Genomic DNA, 7,646 nt, shown 5'->3' on the forward strand with positions numbered 1-7,646 from the left:
TCAGGAGTGCGCTCTCTCTCTCTCTCTCTCTCTCTCTTTCATCTTTTTTTAAATCTGGTTATTCGCCTCTGTGACTTCAGAAGCGTTCTCTGCTTTCTGGCCTCTCCCTTAGCTTTCTATGCCTTGTCATATTTCTCTTTTTTCTTCTTGATCTCGCAATAGTCTTTGTATGCCCAGCACCACACTCTTTGAAGGCTCCATAAAATGCAATTTGCAAGTGGGCACACCTCTCTCTGATCTTCTCTTTGTTACCAGCTTTTGGTGTGCAGCTTCCTTCATGTTGTCAGGAAGGAATTGGGGCAATGAAGACTCTCTATTCTTGGGGTTTCTTGGAATTTTACTCTGTAATTCAGCTTATTTTCCTTTACCCAGGAAAAATCCTCTCATTTTTGTTGGATTTTCTCTAACACCTGGAATGACCTCAAGGATTAAAGTATCTTGGGTCTCCATTCTTCCAGGGGTTTTTGTTACACTCTAGAATATAATTCATTTAAGATTTCTTTAGTGTTTCAGCATTTTTGTGTTTTATTTGGAATGGATTTTCTTATTTATCTAGCATTTTCTTGTTGTTATGGCATATGTTTCGGTTTGTTAAAGTTGCAAGAATGTGATATACCAGAAATGTACTTACTTTTATAAAGGGGATTTATTAGGCTACAATGAACAGTCCTACTGCTCTGAAAGTATCCAGACCAAGGCATGCAGAGAAAGACACCTTGATCTAAACAAAGGCCTACGGCATCCGGTATTTCTCTGTCACATGGGAGGGACCAAGGCAACATCTGCTGTCTTTCTCTCCTGACTTCTGGTTTCAAATGGCTCTCTCACCTTCTGGCATGTTTTGGGGCTTCAGAATAGTCTTGAAGGAATGAAGGTCACATCTCCACGGCAACAACCTAATCAAAAAGTTACTCCCACAATTGGGTGGGTCAAATCTCCATGGAAACAACCTACATCAGAAGGTCCCACAAACAGTTTGAGCGGTCACACCTCTAAAGAATCAACTTAATCAAGAGGTCCCATTCAAATGGACCTGCCCCTACATGATTGGATTAAAATAACATGGCTTTTCTGGGGTATGTAACAGCTTCATATCAGCACATGGTATGAAAAATGTGTCTTTTCACTCTCTATATTTTAATCAGAAACAGAATTCTAAGAGCATGGAGTACAGTTTCAGGCATATTGTGTTAAAATTTGACTTCTGCATTCTAACTACACAATGCAAAAAAAGTTTTGTAACTTTTCCCTGTCACACTATTCTCATTTAAAATGCAATAATTACAGTGGTCATGATTGTTGGAAAATTAGTAGCAAAATATTTCAAAGATATAGCATGTTTTTTGTTCAACAAATCAGGTAATTTTTAATATTCCATCAAAATTGTAGTACTAATCATAGGCTCATCACTTACAACTTACATAATAACTGTGTTTGTATTTTTTGCATAACTATTTCTGCATAATATCTTAAAACCTGCGATTGCATTTCCCTTGTCAGAAGGAAGTTTGAAAGTTACCTCCTTTTCATCAAAATGTAAGTGCTAGAAATGTGAGCTAATTTATAGCTACTTATTCTTCAAATTTAAGAATCCATAGAAAATGTGGAAATCAATTAAACATTGTTTGGCATCCTCATTTTTAATGACAGATATATTACAGAAATATTTACATTTTGAAAAAGAGATTTATTAAAATTGCCAAAGTCATCACTATTTTAGTATTAACTTCTACATTTCAAATTGTGCTGTAATATCATGGTTTCTAACTTGTGTTCCAAAGGTATTCTAAGGAAATGTTCAGTGATGAACAAAACTGGGTTTAATTTTGGAATAGACATGGAAATATCTCCTATCTATTTTCTGACCAGAGATATGTCTAATGTATTTAACATGAAACACAATTATTGAAGAAAATTTTCCTTTGGTAACAAAAGGAAAAAAAGTACCATGATATAAGTGAATATTTTGAACATCTACATATATAAGAATGTATTCATCAGTACAAAATAAATAGACAATTGCATTTGGCACCAGGAAACCAGAGTGTAATTTTAACTGCCTCTTATAAACATTCTTTTTCCATAACTCAGAGGAGTATCGTATATACTTTAACCTTTTTAAGAATCTTTTTTTTTCACCTAAACAATTATGAAATAGTTAATATCTATATTATAGAGCTGTTATAAAAATTGTATGATACAATTATTTAATGCCATATTAAATATACAAAGATTATAAATATGCAACATGTTCATCTTATTGTTGCCACATTCTCAGAAATTATTTCCAAAATTCCTATACAGAAGTTAATTTTAAAAACAATGTTTGTTACCTTATGTTCTATCATATTCTTTATAAGTAAAATAAGGATGTCAGATTAGGCACAGATAATTATTCTATGACAAGCCTTCTCAAGTGAGAATTAAATAATTTTGAAACTGCTTCTATGTATACTTATGAAAGTTTACCCCTAATAAGTAGTGTTCATATCTTATATTCCCAAGTTTGTATAATATGCAATAAGATAAATTAGACTCAATAGTTTTTCTTTTTACCTATGTGTTCTCTACTGAAGATATGAAATGTAATCGAAGCCTTCTTTAAAGCATGAAGAGTTAGAACCCCATGGGAACTTGCTCTGCATAGACATTGGTACATTTTTCCAAATGTTTTTTAATATAAATAATTTTATACTATCTGTAGAGTTGGACTAAATAAGTCCTCAGTTTATTTCATGGTTAAAAATGAAAATGGTTCACTAGATAATCTCTGTAATACATTTTCAGATATGTATTATTTGGATATTGGCCATAGCGGTACGCTAAATGTTTCTTATGCTTTTATTAAAATGCGTATTTTCCATTCTGAAATGAAATTAATTGCCATACTGAAAGGTTACAAATAAAACCAAATTCATATAATAAAAATGTACGTAAATGTCAAATTTACTCCTTAAGAGAAATGTAAACTTTTGCAGATATGAAATGAAAATTATTTTGTTTATTTTTACAATTGACAAAGATGTTAATTAACTGTATAACCTCTAACTGTGATCTATGTTGTCTTTGGTAAACATTCATTATAAAATGCCATAATGGACTAAGTTATGCACTGAGCAAGCCCCTATACTAGGAATAAGTTACCTTTGATGCCTTCTGTTTTACTTTCTCTGGCTAGTCAAGCAAATACTATGCAATGAGTTGGCTTAAGCAATGGTACTTTATTAACCCAACATTCAGATGCTAGGAGAACGTCCAAATGAAGGTATCAGCAAGGTGATTCTTCCCAAAGTCTTGTATTGTAGGGCTGGTTGTTGGCAGTACCTAGTCCTTGACACCTGTCAATGCATATGGTGGTCTCTCCTGGTCTCTACACTTTATTTTGGGTTTCAGTGAATTTTAGCTTCTTGCTTTCCTTGGCATTCTCTCTGACTTTTTTTTCTGTTAATAAGGACTATAGTAATAGGATTAAGACCAATCCTGATTGAGCTGGACAAAATTCAACTGAAGAAATCTTGTCAAAAAGCCCTATCTATGATATGATCACTCACACATAATGGATTAAATTTGAGAATGTATTCTTTTTTGAAGGTGGGTACATTGCTCCAAGGCACTTCATCATCCATTACAGGCTTAAAAAATTGACTAAATTATTGTCAGGTAAACATATATTAATAAATACATGTGTTAATAGCAGCAAAAATTTAAGGCTTTTTATGTATACTGGGATTAATAAAATAAATAAATAAATACATTAAAGATAGTGAGAGCCAAATTTCTTACTGTTGCAGAATGGAATCAGCAATATGGAATGGGAAAGAATTAGAATAGTAATAATCCCTACTGTGTTTGACTGTAAGTACTGTGCTGGTTTGAAATTGTTATGTACCCCAGAAAAGCTTTGTCCTTCTAAACCTGCTTCAATACTTTAGAGTGGAAATTTTGGATTGTTTCCAGGGAGATGTAGTACACTCAATTGTGGGTGTGACCTTTTGATTAGATATAGGTGTGGTTTCAATTAGTTTACTGGAATCCTTTAAAAGAGTAAACATTTTGAAGGAAGCTCAGATGCTTAGAGAACAATTACTTGAGAGCCAATAGAGATGCAGACATTTGGAGATGCTTGGAGTGCCAATAGAGAGAGTATTAAAAGATACAGATATTTGGAGATGCAAAGTCCAGTAGATATCAAAATGTGCCTTCCCATGAGATACTAAGCAAGCCTGCACACAGAGTTCTGTCCTAGAGGGGCTAAGAAACGACCCACAAATGCCTAGAGAGGAAACCACTGGCATCTGAACCTGGAAGCAATGGAATTAGGAACAAGGATGAGCAGGTGCCAGTCATGTGCATTCCCATGTGACAGACATCGGCCTTCCTTAAGTCAAGGTATCTTTCTCAGGATGCCTTAGTTTGGAAATTGTTATGACGTTAGAACTGTAAACTTGTAACTTAGTAAATTCCCTTTTCAAAAGCTATTCCATTTGTGGCATATTGCATTCTGACAGCATTAACAAAGCAAAACAAGTAGTCATGTGGATTCACATGTATGTGTGCATGCAAATGTATATGAATAGGTGTGAGCAAATGTATATAAATTGGAGTGAGTAATTTTTTTTTCTTTTTATTATTATTATTTTTTTTACATGGGCAGGCACCAGGAGACAAACCCGGGTCTCTGGCATGGCAGTTGAGAACTCTGCTCCTGAGCCACCGTGGCCCACCCAGCGTGAGTAATTCTGTTCCCAGCAAGCAAAAACCTTGCAACAGTAGAACTCTCAGTAGGAATGAATTTATCTAGTGCCTAGATTTTGATTTCTGACATCTTTCTCTAAGAGAAACAAGGATTTTTTGGCACTTAATGGCTGATTTCAGAGTTGTGGCAAGTAAGATTGAAGCTGAGCATAAATTATCATGTTGTGCCAGAAAGCAAAGACATGCTCAACAACTGATGGGGACATGTCAACAGCACACAGATGTATATTAAAGAGGATGCCCTCCAGGTCAAATCTATTACAATCTGATCAAAAATAAATGATGATGTTAATGAATAAAGATCCACTAGACAAACCTGGAACAACGTATCTATACAAATATGCATTTTTATATGACTAAATTGAAAGTTTGGTGAGAAGAAAAATATGTACGTTATGTCATATCACCTGCACCCAAAATAATGATATTATTATGAAAAAAAAGAATAACTTTACAGCCTGTCAGATACCATTTTCAAGTAATCAAAAGTGATCTTCATGAGTAAGGAACAAACTAAGATTATGCCACTTGCTAAAATTCAGTGAGAAGAGTCCAGAGTCATTTTTGCCATATTTCTGCCAAACATAAATAACCTGAATCTAATCAGAAAACTCAACTGACAAGCATTGTACTAAATGATGGGTTGTAAGCATTGAAGTCATGAAACTTAAAATAGAAAATCACAACAAATGCAACCTGTAATTTTGTATAGGCTCCTTTTACTATAATGAATATTTTGGAAGTTAATTTCAAGAAATATGAATATGGTCTAAGTATTATATGATAAGAATATTTGACTACTAATTTCCTGATTTTTATTGTTTTATTTTAGTTAGGAATGAGAATGTCTCTCTTTGGAGAAAAGACCTAATAATATATTTGGGTATAATGCGACATGGTGACCCAAATTTATGCTCAAATACTTCGGGGTAAAAACTGGATTTTTTAAAGAATACTTCTGAGTTTATTATAAGTTTGTATTTTTTCCTAAATATGTGTGTTTATAGTTATATAATATATAGAAAATGCATGTAATTTATAATTCTATGTGTGCATGTATATATTAAACTAAAAGGACATATCTTATTATTAGAGGCCATAAAAGCACTCCTTTTAATCTTATTTAGCACCTATTATGTGAGAAGCATTGTTTTAAGGCCTTAAATTTTTTTCAGTAAATGAAATGAAGATTTTTTTCACCCTGAAGTTTGCAATGAAGGGTAATGATACCAAAAATAACAATAAACATAATAACTGGATATATTGAATTATATGTTAGATAATTACATGTGCTTTGGAAAAAAGGAAAATATTAATTAGAATAAGAGATTTGGGCATTTGCGAGGTAGTTAGCTATTTTAAAACTTGCAGGCCTTGCTAAAACAAAGAACAGAAGGAGATAATTTCTACTGAATTTCAAACTATGTTAGTAGAGATATCAATTCTGATATTTATTAATGCAGTCAATAATAATGCCTTTCTTATTATGAAGACCCTTTTCCCTCTCTGTTTTCATAGTAATTTCACATTGCTTTGGTGTACTTTTTTTTCACTTTTGTTAGTTTTGGTTAAAAGTTACTGATAAACAACTTTTTCCCCAAGGTAAACATCATTTAATTGAAAATAATTATGAAGATTAGTTTTGTACAGTTCATTCTACTTAATGTTTAGGGACACAAATAATTAAATGAAATAAAGCTCTTATTGTCATTGATTAGAATTGTCAAAAATATAAAGAAAAAGCCAACAATTCTTCAATGTATTCTAATAAAAATAGGCACAGGATCCATTGGAAGGAATAGTCAACCTATGGAGGAAGACAAGAGAAGGCACTTAAATGGTGTATGGTGTCCTGGAATTAAGTCTAGAAATATGATAACATAATTTCCATATAGAAAGGGACAAAGAAGGATAAGAAGCATATTTCCTAGTGAAGGGACAATTATAAACAGAGAGAGAGGAATGGATAAGCTGTGTGTGTGCTGGGGGCTATCAGCAGTTTGTGCGCAGCATACATATATTTGAGAGAATGGAAGAGTTGGCTAGAGAACAAAAGTTTTAGGTAACTTTCAGTTTGCAGACTTTTTTAAAGAAACTAGTATCGATGAAGAGCTTAAAGCATGGACATTTTCTAATCACATCGAGAGCAGTCAATCAAGTAGCACTGGAATTAAAGAATAATAAATAAAGTTTGCATTAGACTTGTTGTGTAATTATTAGATCTCAAGTGTTCAATAATAAGTGTGTAAAAGAGGAAGCTGCTATTAGGCTTACCAATTAGAATTATCAATTGGAATTTGCACAAGTAATGAGATCTAAAAGAAGTTTGAACAAGATATGAATTTACTTTGGTCTTTCCCATTGGTAAGCTGACTGGGATTCATTTGACAATTTTATTCTGTTTTATTTCTCTGCAGTGCCACTTTAGTCCATAATGTCTTCATAGCAAAAGACACCTGACAGATCTGTGGAAAGTCCTACTTTTGATGCTTTGGGCCCCTGTGTACCGCATGCAAAATTGAAACCTTTTTTGTGACATTGATTTGACTGGAACAACTGCCAGCCTGGACTAAAAGGGACTGAAAAAGGAAAAGGTGAAAGATTGAAGGAAAAATTACTTCAAGGGAAGAACCATGGATGTTGAGGTTTAGACTGAAATCATCTTCTTGGGCTAAGAGGGTGAGTCTACTTATGCGTGTGGAAGGGGTGAGTTTGCCCTGGCAGATGGACTTTACATTCTATTGTCGTGGAACAGTGCTGCCACCCAAGTGTTCTCAGACAGTGGAGACTTTGTTCCAGCATTTAAGTAGAGCCAGACACCATCCCATCACTTGCAAAAGCTGGAGCCTACATCCTAGTGTCCAGGGAGAGAATGAGTACTGCACGAGCCT

General features: G+C 33.7%; 1 long non-coding RNA gene across 1 annotated transcript; it reads left to right on the forward strand.

Moving 5' to 3' along the window:
• Positions 1–980: 980 nt before the first annotated feature.
• On the forward strand, positions 981–3,585 carry LOC143663658 (uncharacterized). The gene is made up of 3 exons (XR_013166100.1): positions 981–1,076; positions 2,577–2,653; positions 3,453–3,585. It is a non-coding gene; the product is annotated as an uncharacterized LOC143663658 (long non-coding RNA).
• The last annotated feature ends 4,061 nt before the right edge of the window (positions 3,586–7,646 follow it).

The sequence above is a fragment of the Tamandua tetradactyla genome, chromosome 19 (genome assembly GCF_023851605.1).
Source record: "Tamandua tetradactyla isolate mTamTet1 chromosome 19, mTamTet1.pri, whole genome shotgun sequence".
In the NCBI taxonomy this organism is placed as follows: Eukaryota; Metazoa; Chordata; class Mammalia; order Pilosa; family Myrmecophagidae; genus Tamandua; species Tamandua tetradactyla.